Here is a 26,154-nt window from a genome sequence, read left to right on the forward strand (position 1 = left end):
ACTGTAGCAGTGTGCCATTCATTAGGGACACAGCCTGAGGTAAGGGTGCCAGTTCATTTTTTAGGTCATGTAGGATGCAGCCAGGGATATTATCAGGTCCCATGGATGCTGTATTCTTGGCTTTGGACAATGCAGCTTTTACCTGTGATGCAGAAATGGTGGGTACCAGGCTTTCTTCTGGTATTGTGACAGGGCCCCTGGGGGGGAGGGGTAAAGTTGGCACTGAATCTGTCAGCCAGTACTTTGGCTATATCTGTTGGCTTAGTATAGGAGGTGCCATTGTGCAATAACTCAGAGCAAATCTAGGTATTGCCCTGGAGGTTTTTGATATAGCTATAGAAGGCTTTGTGGTTGTTTTTGGTGTCAGCTGCAATTCTGCCTTCATAGCTGGTTTTAGAGGATTTGATAAGGGATCTCAGCTTTTTGTTGAGATTGATAAGGGATGTTTTCCTGTCTTGTGACCAAATTTATTTCTGCAACAGTTTTTTCCTTCTTTTGTAGAGTTTATTGATGACTGGGGACCACCAGCTTGAAGGAGAGCATCTTAGTTCTATTTGGTATGACAAGGTCCATGCATTTGTGTATGTGCTTATACAGAGCATTGGTGTATGATTCAGCAGTCATGCAGCTATTTCCTATTGGCATGGGTACTGAGAAGTTAGCCACCTCTGTTTTTACGAGCCCAAAGTCGGCTTTAGAGATGTTTTTCAGGGTGGTCACCTTAGCGGGGGTTGTAGGTGAGATGGAGATTTCCATGGTGATCAGTTTGTGGTCAGATTTAACCAGGGAGTAATTGACTATAGGTGTGGAGTGAAGGTCTCCCATATTGGTGATAACCAGGTCGAAGATTTTGATTTCTAAAGTGGGGGTCAGAATGAGTTGGTCCAGTGCATTGGAAGTGATAAATTCCAGAAAGTGTTGGGCCTGTACATTGGTACTTGAATAGTTTTCCCAGTTGATGGAAGGGTAGTTGAAGTCACCCAGTATGAGAGTATTGGGTTGGATCTTGATAGATTCCAGGCTGCTTAGGAACTTGGAATGAGAGTCTAGGGACATGTTTGGGGTTCTGTAGCAGGCTATGACTTGTATTGCTGTCTTACCCAGTGTTAATTGTACGTGAAGTATCTCGGATGCATTATGCTGGGCTACCAGTCAAGAGGAGTGAGTATCCTTTAAGAATATGGAGACACCACTGCCTTTGGAGCTTCCAGCTGTATTCTGGGGCTGAAAGGTATGGAATGAGTTGTAGCCTGGGAGCACAGGGGTGCTTTCTGCCTCTTTAAACCAGGTTTCCGCTACAGCACAGATGTTGACATTCTCCATTTTGAGGAAAGCTTTGAGTGAGTGCATCTTGAGATTTAGACTTCTAATATTGAGCAGCATGACCCTCAGATTGCATTTGTTTGTAACTGTTATGGGGGAATTTTAGTCTTTGGAACACTGCCTAAAAAAGGCACTATAGGGGTGGCAAGAGCCTTAGCTAGTACCCAGAATCCCAGTGGTGAAAGATGCAGGCCATCTCTGGCAAAGCATCAAGGTCTGTCTATCATGTCATCCTAGGCAGACAGATACTGGATCCCCTTAGAATGACACCAGAAACTTAACCAATTGTTAAAGTCAATCATTTTCTGCTCGTACTGTGGTATCATTCTGGGTGATGGTAGAATACTGCTCAGGGCTAGGGTCATACCTGCCTGGGCCACATAATCCAAACGTTCCATCACATCTCTTTTCATGTAGTCCAGGTAGGTCCATCACAGGTCATTCACACCCACCTGGACAATGATTGAGTCATAGTTGTACTTGTTGTGGAGTGACCTGAGTGCATGTGTTATGTGGCAGATCCTGGCACCTGATAGACAACTGACTCTCACCTTCTCTTGGTTCAACCTAGTGAATGGGACATCAGTGTGCCTCACAATTGAGTCTCCTATGATTGGTACATTGGGCAAAGTGTTTTGCCTTAAGGACTTAGGTTGAGGGGCACATTGTGGTGGTAAGCTATATGTTCTGGGGTTGGTGTGTTGTGGTGATCAAGTGTGTTTCTGTCTTGGGGGTCTCTGTTGTTTGGGTAAACTTTTATTGAGACCCTCCATGAAGATGGGTGTATGGTTTGTGTTTCTATGTGTGGGTTGTGATGGTAGGTGTTTTGGAGGGTTGTGTGTTCTATGTAGTGAGCTACAGGTGTTGACCTTCTCCTCTTGACCAGCTAGTCCAGTCTTGGTTGGCGTGTGCACTGCTTCCAGTTTGGTAATATAAGTGCATCTCTCACATATATGAGTATTGGGAGGTAATAGTAGAGAATTGTCTGTGTACATTAGACAGTTGCCAAACTGTCTCAGAATGCCCAATAGCACCCGGTTAGCAGGAGAAAGCACAGGAAATTACCCTACAATCATACCAGGAGGGGTGGTCATAACTAAGTACTAGTGCTCTTACTGCAATGGAACAGCTAGTGCTGATAGCACCTAAGTGAATGTAGTGTATAGGAGCTAGCAAGTTAGGCTGGTGCACGGCAAGAGCACTTGTTAGATCCAAAATCAGAAAAAAAGGCCAGCACCAAGGAAGGTTCAAAAGTAGTTTAATAAAACTGAAACTAGACCGGTTTCAGCAGCAAGGCTTTCCTCAGTAGTATAGTCAGCAAAAAGCACTTAGTCATCATCTTATATAATGTTCTTTAAGGCATCTATATGACATCACTTCCTGATAAGTCAAAAATGCAAACAAGGCAAAAGTAATTGAAAAATACAATCAGGCAAAAGTAATTGAAAAATACATAGTTCAGTAAACAAAAAAGTTTGCCTGAGTTGCATGCATATCTCCAGATTATAATGAAAAATCCAAAGAGACACAGTATACTGGTATATCAATGATAATAAACAAACTTAATAAAAAACATACAATAAAGGGTAAATGCCCAAAAATAAACCCGAAACAAAAGTCAGGTTATAAGAATTCTGGTGTTGAATACCAGCCACAGTATCCTAAAATGAGCTGAAATGCAAAACCTAAGCAATGCAACCTGATAAGAAATAAGTACATATACGTAATGCAAGTATTGGTTAATTACAAATTATAATTTATCATTTAATCCAGGAGGGAAAAGCCCCCCAAGTTTAATGATCCACTTTTTTCTTTGGTATTTAGGATATCATGCCAACCTGTTTTAAAAGAACGATTCCCTATGATATGATCAATGATGGTGAATGTAAATTTGGCAGTGGGATGTTTGATAACATGTCTATATAGTGCATTAGTTAATCTTCTGTTTCTAATGTCACCAAGGTGTTCAGAGATCCTGACACGAAACTGTCTAGACGTTTGGCCAATATAAAATGCATGACATGTACATGTGGCAAGATAAATAATCCAGTCTGAACTGCAGTTACCAAAAACTGTATGTCGATATTTGTCCAGTGTTCCTACTAGTGAAAGAAGTAGTTTTGAAAATATAGTTACAAAACTGCTATGTCCACATGGATAAATGCCTGAAAGTTTATCTCCAGTAAGTGTTCTTTGAGGTGGAGTGTGGTCCATGACCCTGGTTTTTTTAGTGTGAAAATAAATTCCCTAAAGTTTTGCCTTTCCTATAGGAAAAATAACATAGTTCTCCGAGATAATCTTCCAACAATGGATGAGAATTCAATATATTCCAATGAGTATTAATAATATTTACTAAATTGGCACTATTCCTGCCATAAGTGGTGACAAATCTACATACATCTGATTCCTCATTATGAGTTTTAGTATTGTATTGGAGAAGAGAATCCTGGATTTAGCATTACTAAATTGGACTGCTGACTCAATAGTACGAGTGGAATAACCTCTGGACAAAAATCTCTTGGTTAGATCCATTTGATGACTCTGAAGATCATCCACTGAGGAACAAATCCTTTTCATCCGCACAAACTGTGATTTCGGTATGTTCCGAATAATATGTTTCGGATGAAAACTATCAGCATGTAGAAGGGTATTATATTGTGAGAATTTTCTGTGTAAGTACGTTCTAAGAGTGTTATCCTCCTGTCGAATTAAATTGACATCCAAATAACTGATTGCACTCCTATTATATTCCACAGTGAATTCGATACCCCAGATGTTCCCATTCAAATGTTGAATAAATTCCTGGAGGTATTCCTCACCTCCTTTCCATATAAGCCAACAGTCGTCCAGGTATCTTCTCCATATATCAATCTCAGGTAGATATATGTTGTGCAAAGGGTCATATAAAATCATATCTTCCATGTAGCCCATAAAAGATCAGCATAAATGGGTGCAAAGGATGCACCCATAGCCGCATTCTGTAGTTGCCAATAGCAGTTTTGTTGGAAATAAAAACATTTTTAGTTAGAATGTGTTCAGCCATACACAACAATAAGGTGTTCATCCCTGGGGGGTATAAATTGGTTTTATTTAGCCAGTATTCCAAGGCATTAATACCCGCCCAATGAGGGATGCTGGTATAAAGCGAGGATACATCAAGGGTACACATAAGCCATTCAGGGTCCAATTGAGACTGGAGACTATCTGCAAAAATTCAGTCGTGTCCTTGATTCTTGCTCTAACACATGTTAACAGTGGTTTCAATTTTTCAGTTAGAAAACAGACAAGGGTTCAGTGAGTGACCCAATGCCAGATACAATCGGTCTGCCTGGTGGCTGATCAATGGACTTATGAATCTTAGGAAGTAGATAAAGTTGTTGTTTCAGAGGATCCTTAACCGTCAAATGAGTTTTGGTTTTATCAGAGATAATTCCAGATTCTACAGCCTTTTCCAAAAATTCATTAATTTCCAAGGCAAAACCTGGAGTAGGATCAATCTCCATCTTCATGTAATGATGATGGTTGGAAAGTTGTCTAAGACCTTCATTCACATAATACTCAGTATCCATCACCACCACCCTTTGTCGGCAGAAATAATAACAATATCCGTATTATTTCTGAGTTGTGTGAGTGCTATTTGTTCCTTCCTAGACATGTTATGCTTTATAATGTCAACAGAACCCAAATTGAAGTGTATATCCTTTATAACCGCCTGCTGGAAAACAGCAACATGTTTATCCATGGGAGGGTTAAATGTAGATTTGTGAAATCTAAAATCAGATGTTCTTTGAGCATTGTCAGTTTGATCTTGTTGTTGAAAAAATAATTTCAAGTTAATTTTCCTACAAAAATCCATTGTATCAGAAACCAAAATACTTTCATCAGTGAAAAAACCAGGTATGAAACCAAGGCCTTTATTAAGAAGGGAATATTTATCATCAGTCAAAATATGACTTGAAATATTTAAAACATTAGTACATGAATGATTTACTTCACTATCGACATGAAGAGCTCTTCTAAGTTTTTGACCTCTGTGTTTCCTTCCTGACCTGTTTTTTCCCCCTAAAGGGACCTCAGTCCTTTGACCCCTTTTAGCATTTGGAGAATCACCAATATTAGGTGTCTCAGTATCAGTAGTCGAAGAATCCTCACCAGAGGTAATAAAGCTAGGCCCAGTCTTTTTAAAATAGACCTTGGTCTTTTTTGATAAATGAAGCATTCTTGGTACCATGAGCAAACCTCACACCCTTTGTGAATCAAATTGTTTGCCCCTATCATAGTCTTCCTTATCCCGGCAAATTTATGCAATTTCTTTTTCTTAAGGTTATTTTCCAAAATAGAGATTTCTTTAGATAATTTGCCAAGACAACCCTGAAAACTAGCCTCATGTTCAAACCGTTTCAGGTTGTTACATGTTTTTTCTACTTCAATAATATTACTCTGTATTGTTCTCTCATAGAAAGAGGCCAAAATATTAACTCTAATCATGGCAGCCTCCTGTTGTGCTTGTTGCCAATCTTTCAACAGAGTTTCATCCGTGTGCCCACTAGTGGTTGGATTTTATATCTCAATCCTCTAGGGATATATTCTGTATTTGGTAAGCTTTAAACAATTTACTGTGCCAAATGTTTGTTCTAAGCATCTTAATTTGTTTACCTAATTGAAAGAATAAGTTTTCGCAACCGTCAACTGGATCCATGATTACCAAATCCACATTTTCTGTATGTTCAGTTCCTATGCCAAAAATTTTAAGTCATCCTTGTCGGAGCATAAACCAGATAACAATTTACTGAGATCCATGACAATAAGTTGCAATGAACCGGAGGAAGAAGATATAAAAAATAAAAATGAACCCTGAAAGGATTCTTTTATTCTTAAGGGTTGAATGGCAAATCACGAATAAGTCCAAAACAGAAAATCACAATCAGAGTCACAAAGAAGTTGAAGCCAGAATAAATGGCAAATGTAACCCTATATATAGGGAATAATTAACCCTAGCACCTAGGCAAAATGCTATACAGACCAAAAAGTCAAAGGCCTGTAATGTCTAAAATGCAATGTTCTGAGTAATGCACAACCTACAGTTGTTCAGAGGTGGCTAAATCCATATGGAGTATACCAATATGTAATGAATTTAAGCCAGACACACTTATGCACCTTATTTAAATCAGATAACAATATTAAGAAATCAATAATTGTTCAATACAGTCCTCAGATGAAATTGTTATCAAAGGTATAAATGTACAGATGATTATTGTCAGCACTGTATGCCCAGCAGTTATTCTAAAAGAAGGCCTGAGTGCAACACTGGGCAAACAAAAAGCCCTCAAAATATGTGACCAATATTGACTCAAATGTGAAACAAAACATGAATCAGTAGGAACATAGGAATGAACAGATATAAGCAATAATATTGTATCAACCTAGTGTATATAACAATGGCTAGTTCATCATAATCAAATGAAATAAAATAAAATTATGCACATATTACAAACTGAGCACCCATACATGAAATGTCCTTGTAAAAATAGCAATGTTGTATTGTGCTACAACAGTACTCAGAAATCCAGTATAAAAAAGAAAACGACTAGGCAAAATTATATGAAATATACACGTGTTATAAACTAAGAATACAAACATGAAAAGTCCTGAAAAAATGGCACTGTTATATTGTGCTACAACAGTTCTCTAAAGTCCAGTATTCAAGAAAAAACGACTTAACAACACCATCCAGACAGTTAAATGATTGTCACAGAAAAATTCTTCATTATGGTAAAACAATTACCAATGAAAATTGATCCAAAAATAGATGTCAAGAACAGTACCTGGAAAGATGAAGTTTGAAATGTATTAGGACCCTTAAAAGTTGTTCCAAACAATGTCCCAAAAGGCCAAATCGATCCTCAAAGTCCTGATATGTCCAAAACAGTATGGAAACCACAACGACCTTGAAAAACAAATCCCAATCCGAAAGATGGTGGAAAAACACTTGCAACCACGTGTAAACGCAAACGATAAACTCAACAGCGTTAATGCATCCAATATACTCACTTGTTAACTTAGATAAACATGATAATCCAACAAAAGCAAAAAGGATGACCAAAAGTCAATCCTTTAAAAAGAAAGCGATGTAGATGCCATGCATCCGAAAATAACGATGTCCAGGATGAAAAATCCTAAGCAATCCACAAAAAAGATGACTACCTGAATGGTAGAACTCCCAAACGCCAACAGCCAGCACAAACGAAAATCAATGTAGTGTATAGGAGCTAGCAAGTTAGGCTGGTGCACGGCAAGAGCACTTGTTAGATCCAAAATCAGAAAAAAAGGCCAGCACCAAGGAAGGTTCAAAAGTAGTTTAATAAAACTGAAACTAGACGGTTTCAGCAGCAGCTTTCCTCAGTAGTATAGTCAGCAAAAGCACTTAGTCATCATCTTATATAATGTTCTTTAAGGCATCTATGACATCACTTCGATAAGTCAAAATGCAAACAAGGCAAAGTAATTGAAAAATACAATCAGGCAAAAGTAATTGAAAATACATAGTTCAGTAAACAAAAGTTTGCCTGAGTTGCATGCATATCTCCAGATTATAATGAAAAAATCAAAGAGACACAGTATACTGGTATATCAATGATAATAAACAAACTTAATAAAAAACATACAATAAAGGGTAAATGCCCAAAAATAAACCCGAAACAAAAGTCAGGTTATAAGAATTCTGGTGTTGAATTCTTATAACCTGACTTTTGTTTCGGGTTTATTTTTGGGCATTTACCCTTTATTGTATGTTTTTTATTAAGTTTGTTTATTATCATTGATATACCAGTATACTGTGTCTCTTTGGATTTTTTCATTATAACCTGGAGATATGCATGCAACTCAGGCAAACTTTTTTGTTTACTGAACTATGTATTTTTCAATTACTTTTGCCTGATTGTATTTTTCAATTACTTTTGCCTTGTTTGCATTTTTGACTTATCAGGAAGTGATGTCATATAGATGCCTTAAAGAACATTATATAAGATGATGACTAAGTGCTTTTTGCTGACTATACTACTGAGGAAAGCCTTGCTGCTGAAACCGGTCTAGTTTCAGTTTTATTAAACTACTTTTGAACCTTCCTTGGTGCTGGCCTTTTTTTCAGATTTAGCACCTAAGTGAGCAACAATAAATGCTACAAAAGCCTGTTAAAGTATTAGCCAATTAAGCTAATTGAAGTGCAAGAAGTAAAAAAAACAAGCACGTTCTAAGGGAAAAATTGAAGAGCAAACTTCCTGGCACCGGTAATAGTTTACCTCAGCTGAGCACCACTGCACGGTGTGCAAACACACAAACACAGGCTTTTAAACCAGAAAGCTGAAAGGGATGGAAAAACTGCCCAAACGGCCAATAAACTACAATTTCTGGACCAGAAACCACTCTTCTTGTGGTAGATAGGCTACCTAGTGCTTACCACTCCCACTGATAAGCTAGAAGGCTTCCCTCCAACACAGAAAGGTCTGAGTGGCTCAGAAATTTACAAAACAGTCCTGGATACAGGAAATCTGTATCTGGACTAGACTAGTTACAGGAAAGGTAGGAAACAAGTTTAGAACATTTGTTTTTTTTTTGTTTGTTTTTTTTTTTTGCAGAAAAGCAGTTAAAACAGTAGCAAAACACTTTAAATGCAGTACAAGCTAGCACACTTGAGTGTGTAGCAATATTAAGGCAAATACAGTTTAAATAAATGCAGGTAAATTAAAAATGACAAAAAAAACAAGTGCAGAGAGCAGTAAATTATGAAAAAATGAAAATGGAGGCACTTAAGAGTATCTCTTTATCCTTCCTGTTGTTCTTGTAGTCTTCAAGATGCCAAAACTGGATCCACAGAGCTTAAATAAGTGCAAACTCATGCAAACATGGGCTTTTAAGCCAGAAAGTTGAAAGGGATAGAAAAACTGTCCAAACAGCCAATAAACTACAATTTCTGGACCAGAAACCACTCCTCTTGTGGTAGACAGGCTACCTAGTGCTTACCACTCCCACTGATAAGCTAGAAGGCTTCCCTACAATACAGAAAGGTCTGAAGGGGGTGGTGCTCAGAAACTTACAAAACAGTCCTGGACACAGCAAGTCTGTATCTGGACTACACTAGTTACAGGAAAGGTGGGAAACAAGCTTAGAACGTTTTTTGTTGTTTTTTTTTTTCAGAAAAGCAGTCAAAACAGTAGCAAAACACTTTAAATGCAGTACAAGCTATCCACAATATAAAGAATAAATTACACCTTCAGATGCACAAGTTACAAACTCTTTAACCACAAATTACTTACCTTTTAAACCACATACATCCCTTTTTCAGCATATATGTACATGTGTTACGGTTTCTGCATACTATATTGCCTGCTCTGCAAACCATTAACTTTATCATGATTCACAAAATTACTGTGAACTATTCAATCCACTATACTGCTTCCTCTTTTACAGACAAATCTTGGACAGTCCTGAAGTATATATTTTAATACTTCATCCATTAAAAGTACATGCTGGCATTTTTAGTAATGTTTACCATTTTATACATGAAGTAACTGTACAGATAATGATTCCATTAACCTCAATTGATTTCTGTGAAACTACTGACTATTCAGTCTTATTGACGCAGTATTTAACTGTTCATACTCTAAATCAAAACATAACCTTTTCAATAAATCAAGTTACTGATGTTGAGTATAACCTCTACTACATAATCAGTTCAAAATATATTTAATTTCTTCTTAAAGTTCTCAAAGGTCATACATAAACATTTTACACTTAGCATTTGACTCCAAGGTAAAGACTCATCCAATATCTTAGGACAATCACACCAGCAGCATTTAAAAAGATAGCTGAAGCAGTTATCTTCCTACCTACTATGGAATAGATTTTATTACATAAATCAATACACAAAATTGCATCAAGAACATTTATTTGTTTTCTTCTATTATATATATAAATTCTAGTGTGTTCCTATTATTTATTTATTTAAGAATTGTTTACCACGATAGTTTGACAAGGACAGAGCCTATTTTCAGTGGAGGCCCAGGGAGAAACACTCCAGAACGTGTGTCTTTGGAATGTGGGAGGAAACTGAAGTACGCAGAGGAAACCCACGTGAATGCAGGGCGGGTATGCAGACTCCGCACAGAAGACACCCCAGATGAGAATCAAACTGGAGGACCTCTTGCTGTGAGGTGACAACGTTAATCGCTGCACCACTGCACTGACCATTACTCTGCATATTATCAATAGATTACAGTATTTTTTCTTTATCAGCCTATATAATAAACAACAAATCACCAATAGCTAAAATAAGCAATTAATTCAAAAATCAGCTACACTAAATGTGTATGTATGTATGTATCTGTCTAAAAGCATGTAGATGATTTAAACTCCTAAATGTCACCCGTTTTGTTGACACACTATGGTCAACAAAATAGGTGGTCATAAAGTGTGCAAGATTGACAATCTCTGGTACTGAGGAATATGCCCTTTCCCCAGGGATCGTGTTATCTTGGAGTTAGTATATATAATTAGCAGGGGGTACATAGGTTGCAGGACATAAGTCTTGCTCCCTGCAAAAACAATGTTTTTACAGTTTTTGTTGTTGTTTTTGTTGACTGCTGTGAGGAACTGCATAGCTACCTCCTGGCATTTGTTATGTCAACCTTTTTTGTGTATGTCAATTAAAGTAAGTATACCAAGACAGAAAGATTGATAGATAGATAGATAGATAGATAGATAGATAGATAGATAGATAGATAGATAGATGGACAGGTATATAGACAGATAGATAGATAGATAGATAGATAGATAGATAGATAGATAGATAGATAGATAGATAGATAGATAGATAGACTCTTCCTCACATTTTCCCAACTTCAGATAAGCATATGAGGGTGCAAAGCAACTACCCATTGAAGTATCTTGAATTTGCAAATAAAATTGACCCTTAAATCTAGAATAGTTATGTGTTAATGTAAATTCTAATAATTCTGATAAGAAAATTATTTACAGAGAATTACCAGATATACACGAAGTGCTTCCAAACTGTCTTAATGAGTAATACTACCATTTACATTTTTTTATATCACAGCTTATCCAGAAACAAAATATCCAAGTGAACTCAAGTAATGTTTGCAATACGTCATAACTGTCCAAAATAAATGAATACAACTTAACTTAAGTGTAAAGAAAATTATTTAATACCTGTCTGGTGGTTTCAACACACCCATGTTTTTAAACAAGAAACAACTTTATTGAATTACCACTTATGAAATAACAAATCATTTATTTATATAAATGAAAGGAAACCATATTTGACATATTTTCTGTTGCAAACATTATATATCACATATAGTCCTCTATATAGTCATTGTCAATCAAACATTACATAGCTCATTCAATTTCTTCCTTCCTTTAAACCTCAGTCCTTCTCTAAAACATTATTCTGCATGTATTGTTCCCACAATTCCCATTTTGTCTATGTAATTTGTCTCCTACCATTTCTAAAGATACCATTTCCAGTTCTTTTATTTCTGTTACTACATTTACTACTAATAGTACAGTTGGTTTAGACTTTGATTTTCTTTTTTTAGTGATTGCTTTTTTGGAGCCACCAGAATTAAAGTCAGCAAGGCATTACTATGTCTATTCAATTCAGATTCTATATCACAACTCAAAAAATAACTTCCTTAAGTATCTCAATTTGCTCACCCAGTATTTCTGACCGAGTAGTCTGCAGGGGAATTTTTTAAAGCCTGCCAACTCATTGAACTCCCAAAAAATTTGTTCCCAATTACCTCTTTCTTCACCAACGCACTTCAACATTTGCAATCTACTTGAGGAAAAATTATTTGGAGTCTGCTTGGGTATAAAAATACCTATGCAAACTGTTCCAAGCAAAAGTCCTAAATCTTCTAGACCTTGTTGCATATTTGGGAGTCATACATATATCCCCCCATTGTTTCTTTGTGAATTGTTTATCCAGTCTCTCATCCCAATCTTTTCTAACCTCCTCTGACTGATTCCTGTAATCATCATACAATATTTTATATACCCTACTAATTATCCATTTTTAACAGCAGATTCTGTTCAAGATTCTACTAAAAGCTGTACCAGTGCTGGTCTTTCACTTAGAATCCCAACACTATAGGTCTACTTGGAGGTTGTATTTTATTTTTGTGAACCTTAGGAAGGACATAAAAAGATGTGTAGGTAGCATTTCTGCATTCAGTTGTTTTAGTTTATTAATCAAAAATCTTTATCTCTCACTCTTAATTAACAGATCAACATAAGCTTCATGAAATAAAGTTGTAGGATCATACAGGAGCTTCCAGTAGTAATCTTCTACCTCTTTCAGTTTTAAACACATTTTTTTTCATAATACTTTACATTTTTTATGACAATATTAGATCCCTTAACTGCTGGTTTCCCAGCAATATTCCTATTCACCTGAAATTTTTTAGAGTCAACCACTCATATTTACTCAGACAGTACCTATTTCAGAACTTAAACATTTATTATAATCAAATAACATGTTTTTTTTTTTCAAAACAAGTTTGTAGAAATCTTGTAAAGTTGAATAATTAAAAGGTAGAACAAACTTACTTTAAAAATCTGGTTTAAGACATTCAATATTTTAATTAGAATGGTCTACACATAGCAAGGCTTTGTCAAATTTAATTCTAGTGGCTGACAAAAAGCAATTACTAGAAAAAGGAAATCAAAGTATAAACTTACTTTACTATAATTAATGAATATGGTAACAGAGATAAAACAACTGGAGGTGAAATTGTTAGAAAAGGGTAGGACCAAATTATATAGAAACAATGAGAATTGTGGGGACAATGCATGCAAAATAATGTTTTGGAGGAGGAATGAGGTGTAACGGAAGTCAGGAATTGAATGACTTATGTAGTATTTGACTGAGAATGACTGGATATATTATAAGTGATATATAATGTTTGGAACTGAACATATGTCAATATGGTTTGTTTTAATTTATATAAATGCATGACTGTCTATGTCAAAAGTGATAATTTAATAAAGATGTTAAAACATTCAATATTTTGATAACTGCCATCTAATGCAAACAAATCTGCAGATTGTTCAAGGATCATTCCCGTTTCATCCCAAATATTATCCTAAACAGACAAATCAAATAAATTTCTTCTACTAAGATTGGTCAATTCAAATTTTCTGTCCCTTTACTTTTAAAAAAAGTATTTAAATGAATTTTACAAATAAACCTAAGTAGGTCAGTTTCAAAGTCCAACCACTTAGGAATTACTATGGGGACAAATTTCAGCTCTCTCATTACTAATGCTTTCATAGCATCATCATCACACAAGTACAATAAATTATTACTGTCCAAACAATTATCAATATTATTAATATAAAATCCATCCACATATTATTATAAATCAACAGCAGTTTTTTTCTCATACATGAAAAAAGTCCTTGGCTGAAATAGTTCCCTGCCCTCCCCCTCTCTGTACTTTGTTGTAGATTACAGCCATAGCCCTGCCTGACATACCTCAGTCCATATGATTCCTTCCTTCTTTGCACCTTCACTGGTACAGAATCAGTATCTGCTACTCTTTAAATTTGAATGGATTAATTCATTTTTTGAGTGATGCATTTATATAAATGAATAGAATGTTTTTGATTTGTGCTTGTCTCCCTGGAGGGTTGTAGTGCAGAGAGGTACCAGAGGCATTAAATACTAAATAACATTTACATTTTAACAGGCAAAGGTATATCTGCAATATTAATAGCCAACTAAACAAATTGAGTTCCACAGAATAAATCACTGTGCTGCAGCCAAGAACAAATAAAAAAAAATAACAGCACAACAGGGAGACATGAACACAGATGCTTTTATTAAACAACTGTGAAAACACTAAATTAAACAAAAGCTTTCATGCTCAAAGGCATTCACAGTTGATTAATAAAGATTTCCCTGTTCCTTGTTCCCAGCACACTTTTTGCGAAAATAATGACAACACTGGTGATTGTGAAACTTTTGACATTTTATTTTGTTTTGAATGTTATTGTCCATATTACTGCTATCATATTACTTGCATATTATTGTCACAGTCTGTTAATGGTCTTTATTTTGTCTTTATATTTATATTTATTTTATTGCATACATCAGTTGTTTTGCCTAACTTTCTCTTTGAATTCTGCGGTAACTGATTTTGATCATTTTTTTCTTTTAGAATTTTTTATTCATTTGCAGCGAATATGGATTCCCTAAATGAGTATGTTATTCATGATTTGCTAAAACAGAAATATCTGGTACAGTGTAATAAATGCTATGTATACTTAAAGTTAACACCTGATATCGCTGGTGATCTGTGTTCCTCATGTCAAAAGTTGGGTGAGTTGCTTAACATTATCGGTAGTAAATCTAGACTTAACTGATGCGAATCGCACTTGCGTAATTGGAGCGGCTTGGAGAACTGTTGACACATGTATTAATAATTGGACTAGTGCAATAAATAATGTTAGGCAAAGAGCAAATAGAACACATTTAGGAAATGATGTGTCTATTGTCTGTAAAGATCATTCAACCCCTATGAAAAAAGATGACGCCTGTGACAACTTTGGAATTCTGGACAGAAGTATTCAGCAATCTGAGGATTCAGAGCATGCAGAACAAAATAAAAAGGAAAGAAAGAAGGAAGTTCACAACAAATAACAAGGAAGAAAAGAAAACAGATCAATATCCATAAAGCAAAGCAAATACACACTAAAAAGGACACTGCTTTGTTATGTAACACACATACTACAGGGAATGATAACATTGTTACATCAGAAAACCTTCAGTCTACAGCAGAAGGCATCATTTTTCCAAAAGGGAATGTAGAAAAATGAAACAAGGGGCAGGTGAAAAGGAAGACATCAAAATTGAAGGATTGAAGAACCTTACTGTAAGAAAAAAGTAGAGAAAGACAGATGCTGACAATATTTCTCAAGATGTGGATGTACAAAGAAAACTGGATGAGAACTGTGTACTTGCAAATATAATAGGCAATGAAAACATTGGGATTAATAAGACTAATGGTGATAAAGATTATTCCTTTGTAATAATTGATAGCTCAGATATTACTGAATTAGAAGCTGATTCTTCAGATCTGTCAGAAAATATATTTTTGCAATTGCAGATTCAGTTAGTAGAGGAGCTGATACTTACATTTGCAGTGAAGATAATGAACATCAAATTTTGGGTGTACATGTTCAGACAGGATGGCGTGCACTTGTCAGGATGATGGAAGAGAATTTTTGCAGTGGATATTTTGCAATATATGACAAACAGAAGGCAGGATTTTTGCCAGGTCAGCAATTTAACAGTTCACCAATAGCAACATTTGCATGCATCTCTGTTGTCAATACTAGGAGTATTAATAATGTTTTTTATTGGAAAAATTGCTATGTTCCCACAAGATTGATGTGGTTATTGTTTGCAAAACATGGTTAAAGAACAATGACTGGAAACCATTTCTGCTAGGGTATAATGTTTTCATTGTAATAGACATTCTAACAAAAAATCAGGTGAAGGTGTTATGATAAAGATTAAATATAGTTATGAGACCTGTGATTATTACATGTCCAGTGGTTACACCAGTACTATAGACTGTCTAACTGTGACAATAAATGCAACGGAACATGTATCAGTTGAAGTGTATAAACCACCAAAGTCAAGTACTGATGACCTAGAGGAATTCATACATGTTTTGCATGAAACACAGGAGGGAAGAATAATAGTGACTGGTGACATAAATTTATCAGAAACAGACTGGAATGATATTGATTCAACAACATTAGTAGGGAAATTATTCACAACATATGTTCAGGAACAAAAATTTCTTCAGATTGTAAAAAAAAAAAAAAACTACCAAAGAACAGAACATACTAGAAATTGTTTGTGTTCCTAAAGAAATTAATGTTACTTCATGACAGGTTTTACCACTGTTCATGTGCAGTGATCATGGGGTTATAAAGGTAATTTTTTTGCTAGATAATTCTGCCAAACTAAAATTTAAACTAATGCGCAAAAGATTAATAACAAATTATGTAGAAGCAAAACAGTCACTATGTGAAACTAATTGAAGTGATGCGTTCAGTGAAAAAACTGCAGAAGGAATGTGGAAAGTTTTGAAAGATAAATTGTTTGAATGTACACAAATCAATAAAATGTTTAACATCATTATCTAGGCAAAACAACATCAGGAGGATATATTCCATAAGAAATGGAAAAGAGCTTGAAGTACAACTTTGAAAACTGAAATAAACAAGCTGGACAAACACATTACATATAGTATGAGACAAGTTCAAGAAAAATTGAAGGTGATTTATATGAAGATATTGAGCATAGTAGGAAACCATTTTATAGGTACATAAGATGTGGAAGGAGTAAAGACATACACATTGATGAAGTGGGTGTAGATTATAAACTTTATTGTCAGACAACATACTATAGATATAATTACAAAATTTTATGCAAACAGTTTCAGGTAACAACACATGCTGAAATCAAATTAGATTATATTGAAAAAGAACTGTGCAAACTGCATCCAAACAAAGCACAGGGAGGAGATGGAATTAGTAACAATGACCTGAGAACACTTCAGCAAGAACTTACAGTACCATTATATCTATTATTCACTAGGTTATATAAATATGGGGAGATTCCTCAAGACTGGAGACATGCACTTATTAAACCTGTCTTTAAGGGAAAGGGGAGTAGGACAAACCCAGAGTCATACAGACCCTTAAGTTTACTTTCATGTTGTGGAAAATAATGGAGAAGGTAATATTGGATAAGATATTGTCAGAATTGGAACATTTGGGACTTGAAACTATATAGCAGCATGCATATGTTTAAAATAGATCCATTACCATCTGTAACATAATGTTCTGCAACTATATAATAACAGTTATGAATGAAAACTTGTGATGTAATTTATATAGATTTAACTTCAACATCTGAGAGAATCATACACAAACCACTGATCAATAAATTAGAACAACCAGGTATTGATGTACTCTTGATAAGATGGATAGCTACATGGCTTGGACATTGCAAGTATTATACAGCAACGGGACAGGTTAAATCTTTGGTTACAGTCAGGGCGTCCCACGGGGTTTTGCCCTAGGCCCATACCTGTTTAGATGTTATCTTTCAGATCTATCTTTTTCATCTGAGGGGTTCTACAGTCTGTATGCAGATGATTTGAAAATGGGTAAACTGATTACATGTGTTACAGATAGGGTATGACTGCAAAAGAACTTGACTAAATTGGCCATTTGGGGATAGGAAAATAATAAGATGATAAATACATAACAATTAAGCATATGAGAGATTTGGGAAACATAAATTGAAAGGTGAATATTTAATACACCACACAGTGACTGAAACTCTATATTCATTTAAGGACCTGAATATATGGGTAGAGCCAGCTTTGAGGTTTTCTAATCATATCAACCAATTGGCTAATGATAGTTATTGAACTATAGGTTGTATAAAATTATTTATAAAGTCTAGGATTTCAGAAATGATAAAGTCATTGTTTGTTGGTTAAATTAGACCCAAACCTGATTATGGAAAAACAATATGGAAACCCTATAAGAAAACAAGCATTAGTAAACTGGAAAGAGTACAGCAGAAATATAACAAGGAAATCAGTGAATGTGAAAATTTAAGTTATTATGAAAGACTTAAATATCTGAACTTGTACAGTGTCTTATATAGATATTTAAGAGGAGACCTTGTTCAGGTATATAGGGCATGTAGAGATAAGTAGCTCTGGGATGTTTGGGGTTATCAGTAGATAATCAACATTATCAAAAAAATAGTAGAGAATTATCAGGCAACCTATGTAGAAGATTGTATAGGAATGAGAAGTGTACTAATTGGTTTTCTGAAAGAGCAGTTGATGCATCAAATAGACTACTGAATTACATTAAAGCAAGCACTAGTTTAGATGTTTTTAAGAACAGCCTGGGCACTTACTATGGAAACAACTGTTTTGTTATATTAGGAGGCTAGAAGGGGAATTAATGCCTGTGGTTAAAATATTTGTATGTATGTATGTATGTATGTATGTATGCATGTATGTAACTTTTAAATGTCTGATTGCTTGAATTGTGACTGTGTTGTAAAGTGCATTGTGATAAAGCACTATAATATAAACTGAGCATGGATGCTCTGCTTGTCACTGAATAGGTTCTGGCATAGCCCACTTACCCAGAAATCAAAAACAGAAAAGATAACTAAACAAATGAGTAATGGAGTCCACTGCCTCGTCTGTAATTCCTCTAACCCATGCTTGTTTCTATTAGTGACTATGTGACAAACATATGGAACCAGGTTGTAAACCCTGCATGAGTCTTGATGGATACCTACATCTGATGGTGTTTCTTTGAATGTGGGTTGGTTAAAACTCTGCCTTCATGCCATTAGCATTGTGCCTGGCTATTAAATAGGTGTACCTTCCCTTTTAATGGGATGGCATCTGCAAAGATACTAAGATGTGTTACAGTAGTCCTTCTCTCTCTAGGCCATCTGACTTGCTATCAATATGCAGTCATGTTTCTTGAACAGTGTTGTTTATAAGACTTTATTTTTATACACACACACACACACACACACACACACACACACACACACACACACACACACACACACACACACAAACATATATATATATGTATGTATGTATAGGAGCGCTACAGAATCCTGAAAGCCCAAAACCCTGCAGCCCAAAATCCTGAAAACTCAAAATCCTGAAAATTCTAAATCCTGAAAACACAAAGGATACCAACACTTACTATATTCCAGCACAAGTACATACAAAAACATATTACCCTTCAACTATATGCAGGGGGACAAGCCCCCCTGCACCCCACATGTGTGGGCTGTGCCCCCCATTCCCCCTGCTACTTAAATATATCAACTCCGAGATTGCACTTCTAAGTGCAATCTTGGAGTTGTTATATTTAAGTAGTAGAGGGTGTCGGGGGTGCAGCCCCCGGGTCTATATTAAAAGACAGAATGTTCACAACCGTGAATACGACAACCGCAACATGTAAACATCGAACAGCTGAAACAGCAAAACATGTAAACATCGAAATACGGAATGCCGAACACATTTCTCAAAACAACAGCGCCATACAGGTAAGTAAAACTTACTTAAACATACCTCAATAAACACACTTTTGCAGGGGGGCAAGCCCCTCTGCACTCCCCTACTTATATATACTAACTCCGAGATCGCACTACTGTGGGGAAAAGGATATATTTCCTCTTCCCCAGGAACACCCTGCTGGCCAAGGAAATCCGTTCGGTGTTCCGTATTTTGATGTTTACGTGTTTCGCTGTTTCAGCTGTTCAGCGTTTATGTGACGCGGTTGTTGTATTCGCAGTTGTGAACATTCGGTCTTTAATATAGACCCCAGCTCCCCACATGTGGGTGCAGGGGGGCTTGCCCCCCTGCTTATACTTGGAGAAAAGTAATATGGTTTGTGTTTTATTTGTTTCTGTATGTACTTGTGCTGGAATATAGTAAGTGTTGGTATCCTGTGTGTTTTCAGGATTTTAAGTTTTCAGGATTTAGAATGTTCAGAATTTTATAAATTTCTTGGTAATATTCTAGAAAACTTCAGATAATTCTTAATAAGAATGTTTGTCTCGGTCATTTATGTGAATAAAATATTATCTTGAAATGTTTGCTTGATGACACTGATTTGTGAGAGGTTTTCTTATATTATCACTGTACTGAAAGTGCTGAAGTACCTGTATAAAAATAACCTAGAAACTGACTCTCATTAGAGTATCTTTGCAATGTTCTAACGTTCTCAATGCATTCATAAGAAATAATGAATGTGAAATGAGAAATGTACTTTATGGGAGTATACATGAGCTTGGAATGCAACACACTTTACGCTGAATGAAAATTTATGTTTCAGCAACATTACTGATATTCTGTGCTTATACATTGCAGTGTAGTTTTATTATTACTTACAGCACTATATAGTATCTTGTTCTCCAAATAAGGAAACTATGAACATTGTATTTCTAATTATACCCAATAAAAGCAAGTACTACAAGAACTATATCTATCCTACTGGTTACTTGTGAGAGATATGAGAGGATACACTATATTGAGGATTACTTGCACATTGATAATATAGTAAGGTATTTTCTGTCTTGAAGTCTTGTAAAAAAAGTCCATGCTTTTCTAGCATGAAGAGTATGAACAGCAAATGACTCAGTTCCATTATTGTAAATATCTTATTTGATGCATTTTAGCTAGTTGCAATAATCTGAATATGAGTGTCATCAAGATGAGTTTTCTGGAGAAACAAAATGTGTTATTTCCTCTCTCTAATGCAATTCAATCCATTTCGTTGTTTCAAAATGATATGAATGCCACTCACATTCATTGATTTGCAAGATCTTCTATAGCCATAATATAATTACCTGACAGGTGCTTAATTACTATTACTGCAACAAATGAGTTTAGGAAATACAATAAAAATAGTTACCTCAAGATGCGGTGCATACAAATTATAGAATAAGCTAGTTATGGATATATACCCACAGAAATAGGACAGGAAAATAAGTACAAGAAAGGAAAAGAAACAAAAGGGAAAAAGCCAGTTTATCCATAAGTTATCAAAATGTTCTAAAGAAACAGGTGTAAAATCCCAAATGTTCTGGACCTCAGGTCTCACAGAATTAGTTGTAATGCTAATAGTTGTTTCACAGCATCTTGAGGTAAATCAAAAAAATAGAGAAAAGAATTTTAAGACAACTTTTAGATGGAAAAACATGGATAGAACATTTCTTTACCTGCAGTAATTTCTCCACTACAAAGAAACTGTTAAAAATTACAGATAAAACATGACTTTTAATGGATCAAATCAATATATGGTAAAGAAATAGGAAAAAAGGTATGACCAAGAAGTGCTAAAAGAAAAAATGTAACAAAAGCTAGAGAATGTCAACATAAGAATCAAGGACATTGGAAAGAAAAGGAGATTTGATATGATACAGCATTTATCAAGAAAAGAAAGCTGTACGAACCAATGTGACTGCTACAGCTCCAAAGATATTTGAAGCTGTAGAGAGGCAAAGATATCCATACATGGTAACTCTTACAAAGAAAAGAATAACAAAACATAAGTGGAATGCATTGAGAAGAAACAAGACAAAAACTGAAGTCATAGACTGAGACTCTGATACAGGCAATATCCCAATGTGTAGGGGTAATAAATATTTGGAAAATTGTACAATAAACAGTGCAGGAATATATATATATATATATATATATATATATATATATATATATATAAAAACACAAAATACAATTTAAAAATCTTCTGCAGGAGACTTGGTAGAAAGTCTGGTTAGGGTTGCACAGCAAAGGAAACCTCAGGAAACAGGTAGCAAGGAGAGAAAGATCTAGGGGAAGACCTTGATTTGCTTGAAATGGACTGACACATTAAGATAGATGAGAATAAGAGACTACAGAAAGTGAAAAAACCCAAAGTGTTAGAAAGCTGGTAAAACAGTTGAACACAATAACTGAGACCAATTAGAGAGATTCATGTGATAGAAGAGAAATAAATAGAATATACAATCATGCAGCTAAACAATATATAGTCATGCAGCTAAACTAATAACAGATAAAATGCTATCATAAAAAATGTAAAGTAATAAAGGAATGGAGAGAACAAGTAGAATGCCACCATGGAAGTATCAAACTATAAAGAAACTAAGACAAGAAGTATAACTGCTATAAGAATATTGATGAAGGCTTAATAGTTATGGGAGGGACAGTAAAAAGAGTTGCACATATCAAAGTCAAACAAAGAGAGTAAAGTTAAAATATTTGTGGTTACTGATGATTTCCATACTTTGAAGTTAGTACAGCAATGATTATTCTTGGTCAGAAAAACTTAAAATTCTAGGCAAAAGTGTTGCATATAAGCTTGCTAGTGGTGTAGAATGCAGTATATTGCCTGAATATATGTTTAACGTATTGAATCTTTTTAGTCATGTGTATTAACATCTGTGAACAGATTTTACTTGAATGTGAGTACTAAATCTGTTAATAATAATGCACTAAGTCAAAAATATGTGAAAATTCTTCAAAGGCAGACTGCCATGCATACTTATAGTTTCTTGAAGATGAGCAAATTGTGAATCAAGCAGCAAGGAGTACTTAAAATGGCTAAAAGATGTAGCAACAGAACTGCTTTAATAAGTACTTCACTGAAAGTTACAGAACCATAATTTCAAAGTACAAAATGTATGCCTGAAATTGCTCATGATGTTCTTGTAGAGCTATTCTAACTTGTGTACTGGATTGATCTGTCTGTAATAAGAGAATTATATTAAGATTTACTTTGAGGCAATACTGGTTATACAGGTTCTAAGAAGAGTTCCACTTGTACTCAGAGGTAGAACTGATAAAGAACTAAACAGCATGGAAGCTTCAAGAGAATTTGCTAGGCAAAAAGAGCCAAATGGATAAGTAAATGGCATAGTAACAATTGTGAAGCATAACTTAGGAAGATAGACCCTCAAACAAATGGGTCAAAAGAGAACACTATTTGTCACATACAACTGATGAGGATATTGCAGCTATGCCAAATATTTTCCTCTGTGCTTGCTGCAAACCAAGGATTTGGGGAAATTAGGCTAGATGAAGCTAACTCTAAGATGTTCACATTTAACTGCACTCTGGATGCATAGAGGTTTGTAAGGTTTTGAAACCTTATCCACTCTCAAAGTATTCTAGACAGAAGCGACATGGGATAACTGAAAGATGAGATGGAATATCTGCTGATTAGTGAGGTCAAACATTTTCATCTAATCATGTCTTATTTATGAACAATGGGCCACACAGCAAAGCAAGCCAGAAACTATGCCACACTTGTTTCATATGGACCTATTGAATAACAAGGTCCTCATTGGGAGCAGAGAAGAAGATGGTCAGTCTAAAGTAAGTGATGAGCATGTGACTCTACAGGTACCCTCTTCAGATAGTAAAATCTCTTGTCCAAATGATATTTAACCCATGCTGGCCTTTAGTAACTTGTCAATGAGAAGCCTATATAACTTGAAGATATTTTTAATTCACCCAGTGATGGTATAAATACTACAAAACAGACTTGTGAAAAAATAACTGTAGACATGTCCTAATTATGTTTTATAAAACATCTAGCACAATTCAAAACAAAAGGTTTGAGAGCAATTTAGCAGAAGTTGGAGTGAATTTTAGGGTAGAAGTATGAGTAAAACAGAGGCTTCATAACAGGATAGAAAAGACAATTATAAATGGAAATCATTAAGGTGAAAGGATGGTGACTAGTGTGGTAGCAACACAATTAATGATAAGACTGGCCCTTTTTTATGCATTTATAAGTGACGCTGCAGCAAATCAGGTCTGGAAGGAAAGGTATACCATTTGTTCTCTCCTTTGCAATCCTTGGAAATCATGTATGCTCCTTCATGCTGCAGCATAAAATTAGGGAAATTGTGTAAGATACTCAAGACCTATGTCTGCAATATTCCTAGTATGTCCACCATAGCTGTCTGAAATGCTCATGTAGCAAGAACAATTAAAGCAACACATACCTTAGTCTCCAATGTGATGTACATTATCTGCAACCCCGTTGAGTCTGCATGTGTGTGACACAATTTAACAAACTTCTGGATTCTATTCGTATTCACACAGAGGTGGTCCACAAACTCTCAGTAAGGGCTGTGGCATGCCACTTCACTGTCACTGGCTCTGACAGCAGCTACTAACAGGTGTTGCTTTGCTAAACCTGTTGCTATCACAAATACTGAAATGTCCTGTGAAGTGACAGTTCCTAGCTTTCAGAACAGATAAACACCACTTTGCTGCATACCTGTTTTAAACATTTCTGAATTACTCCAATATGTTCAATAACTTGTTTGCATAATCTGTGTCCCTAATTTGTCTTGGGAACCTCACTCCCACGTCATTATGCCATCATTTGCATATGCTACACACTGTACTATTTTTACCCTGTGTGGTTATGCTACTTTTGTTTCTGTAGCACCTGTTCTCTGCTTCACACACTAATTTGTGCAGTACTATACAATGTCTATAAGTACTGGCCATAGTTTACATTGTTAATTTTGCTGCGTATGCCCAAGGTTATACTACACAGAAGCAAGCAAGTATAAAGTGTACAAAAGAAACAACAAAGAAAACTAGTGGTAAGGCTGTTAAAAGTAGTCTATGGTCCTTTATGATTTATTTATTTATTTATATCAGTAGAAAAGGTATGTCTGTTCATGGAACCATAAACAGAGGTCTTATTCCAGGAGGATAACCAATTTGATATATTTGAAGAACCAAGCAGTGAAAAAGAGATAAATGGAATATTAAAGAAATGTATATAAAATGATACACTAATTACATTTTTGTACAGAACAAAAACTTTATATTTCATCTAAGAAATAGGAAATTATGTAAAGTAAAATAAACTACTGGTAAAAGAAAATACAAAATAAAATGTCTCTACAAACACTGTTTGTGTGAATTTGATATTAATATGGATAGTCAATGTTTAGGTCCACAGTGTCCAAATTTTAAAGTTATATTATTTCAGTGCACATAATAGCAGATATCAAACTAAAAATATTAATATTGCCCACACAAGGAGACCATGGGTGGTGTTTATAGTCATCTTGCAAAGATGTAAAGGCTACTGCTCTGTCCACGTTTCCTTAGCGAAGCTACGATTCATAGAGGCAGGCCATTTATGCTAACATGTGATGGCTATGAATATCCTTAGGCAAAAGGGTGGCTAGACTAGAGCTTACCTATAAACTTAAATGAAAAATTACATAAAATGGTATATGCTAATGAGTCCTCATCCCACCTATTTCATACTCATAGTCAGAATTTCATGTGTTTCTGTGCTGTCCTCATATTCATTATGAAAGGCAGAATCATGCCTTCTCTAACTACTTTACAATCCTTGAAAATGCTGTCACTTGCTGCTAGTCTTGTTATTTCCCAATGTTAGCTGTGTGTCATGGCCGGGCCAAAACTGCTATGCCCAGCAGCACTCGCTGGTCAAGAAGGCAGAGATATAGACAGAGAATAACTCATTATAATTTCTCTAACATTATCATTTTGATAATCAGGAGATACTTGAGAGATTTGGATTAGACAGAGATATAGTAAGGGCCTTAGTGAGTATGTATGGCCACCAAAGGGGCACTGGATGGGCTGCATAGCATTACTATCCCTATGGATATAAAGGTGTGTATAGCCCTCACTATGTTTGCCACTGGAATCCACCAGAGACAGACTGGGACTACATAGGGGATCTCATAAGTTTCTGCCTCAAGAATACTTGAGCAGTTCCTGAATGTATTCTTGGCATGTGTGGATCAGTACATCTATTTTCCAGTGTCACTTAAGGACCAAGCCTGGATGATGCATGCTGTTTATGGAATGGCACTTTCCATGAGGTACTTGGTGTGATAGACTGCAGCCATTTTGCAATTAGGGCCCCATCTAGTCTACAGTGTGATCAGCACCATAACAGGAAGGTCTACCATTTCATCTACATCAGCAGAGAGAGAAAAGGGAGACTTTGAGTGGATTAGGTACCTCTGTTTTGCTTTGTATTGCTTATTTTCACTAGCTGCACTATTCCAATTGCTTTTTATTAACTTTGCAACTTATTTGAACTGTTTTTTGAATTCTGATACTGTTTGCACTTTTTCAACTGTTGAACTGTTGAGGGCTACAC

Source organism: Protopterus annectens, chromosome 7.part0, assembly GCF_019279795.1.
Source record: "Protopterus annectens isolate FY-2018-M chromosome 7.part0, PAN1.0, whole genome shotgun sequence".
Classification (NCBI taxonomy): domain Eukaryota; kingdom Metazoa; phylum Chordata; order Ceratodontiformes; family Protopteridae; genus Protopterus; species Protopterus annectens.